We start from the raw sequence: 2003 nt of genomic DNA, 5'->3' as shown, positions 1-2003 counted from the left end.
CGGCTGCGTGCGGGTCTCCTCGTGGCGGCGGCCTTCGCCGCCGGCGGGGCGGCACGTGCGCGGCATCCGGCGAGGGGTGGGCACGCGGCCACAATGGCTTCCCGTGCGACCGGAGGTATGTCGAGAAGAGGCTGCGACGTGTGCCCTCGGGAAGGATGGATATCCTCGCCCAGATCTGTCGGCGGCATGGCGGCGGAGGTCGCAGTGGCCGGTGGGCGGCGGCGGAACAAGGCCGGTGGCAGCGGCGATGTTCTGTCTGGATCCCGGGGCGGCGGCCCTGGATGGTGGTGGCGGGTGAAGCTCGGGCTTCCCGCGACGACATGGCGTGGTGCAGTCCCTGTCCAAGGCGGATCTGTGACGGTGATCTGTTTGCAGATTGGTTCGGATCAGAGACGGTGACGAGCGCGCGGGATCCATCTCTGCGGCTCTCGCGGTTTGGCGAGGTGGGGGTGGGAGCCCTCCTCCCAGGCTCCACTGGAGGCACACTCTGGCAGTGGCAGGTGCGCCAGGACTCCTACGGTGGCACTGCTGTTGCGGTTGGTCGCCGGATCTAGGTAGCTAGATCTGGGGCTTTGAAGGCGGTCGAGACGGTGCACAGGTTGTCGGGTGGATTCCTTGGGACGGATCCGGGTGAAAGCCTAGTTTTCGGTCGTTGGACGGAGCCGGTGATGACGATGCCCTTATCATCGTTTCCTTCATGAAGGCATCATCGAGGTACAAATCCCAAACCCACCCAATACCTCCGGGGAAAACCCTAGATCAATTGATAGGATGACGGCGGCATTCATGTGTCGTTACCCCCTTGGGGGCGGCATTCTTGGAGATGCACGCGGGCTCGAGGGACCAACGGATGGCTTCTTCGGTGGAGCGGTGTTTCGTTCTACATATTCATGGCGGCTCTTGGCGGCATGGAGTAGCGGAGGCTTGGCGTCAGATGTGTGGTGATGGACACGCACAGGAGGTTGACACTGTCTGGCGTCGTGGTGGCAGCTAGACCGGGCAAGGTTGATGCAACAATACAACTCTGAAGATGGATTGGTGGCAAGTGGTTGCGGCGGCTTCATACCCGGCAGGCTTCCTGGTTGAGGAGCACGCCGAACTGATGGGTGCCCATACCCGGCAGGCGTCCTGGTTGGGACCTCAGGTCTTAGATGTTAGGTCTGGCTGCGATGTCTGTTTGGTATTAGGCCCAGGCTATCAGCGCCCCTTCATCAATTGGATAGGTGTAGCGACAGTTGTTGTTTAGACGGTGGCTTTAGTCTTATTGTTGTATGGCTTTGTAAGGTCTTGTAAGAATAATTAATAAAGTGGCCGTATGCATCGTCCAGATGCACAGACCAGGGGTCCTCCTCCTTTTCTAAAAAAACGATTATTTAGGACGCCGGGCGCGCTGCAAGAATAGATCCCGCATAGGATACAAATTTAAACGAACTACTTTGCGCTAAAAACATGTCGCCGGAGTTCACCACACCAACATAGCATAGCATAGCATACGGGAGTTCGCACGCATAGCATAGGGGTTTTTTAGTACAAACCCATAGCTTAAAGATCTACTCGTCGCCTGAGTCCTCGTCGGAGTTGCTGTCGCTACCGTGATTGGGCGGAGGCTCGTTGCCGTGCAGAGTGTTGTAGATCAGCATGGAGCAGATGGTCGCCTGCAACTGGAACTCCTCCAGGAGCGCTGGCACGCGCGCGGCCGCATCTACATCTCCGGCTGCGGCGGCCTCCTTCGCGTTGAACCATGCGACCTCCGCCTCCCTACAACGCTGCAGTGCTGGATCGAAGATGTCATCGAGGCGACGGAAGCTGGCCCAAGTCGGAGCGTCGGCGCTGCGGGACTTGGCGCCGCACTTGCGCGCCGCCTTCCTCTGCCTGTCCGACACGACAGGGCGGAGGCCGGAGCCGCCTGCCTCGTTGTCATTCCTGCGCTTGCGGGCGACGACGCCGCCGCGGCCGTCGCCTCCACCGCGGCAGCCGAAGCCCCTGCAGTCGCCGAAACCCCT

Source organism: Triticum aestivum, chromosome 3D (assembly GCF_018294505.1).
Source record: "Triticum aestivum cultivar Chinese Spring chromosome 3D, IWGSC CS RefSeq v2.1, whole genome shotgun sequence".
NCBI classification, from domain to species: Eukaryota; Viridiplantae; Streptophyta; class Magnoliopsida; order Poales; family Poaceae; genus Triticum; species Triticum aestivum.
This window is presented reverse-complemented; position numbering follows the sequence as displayed.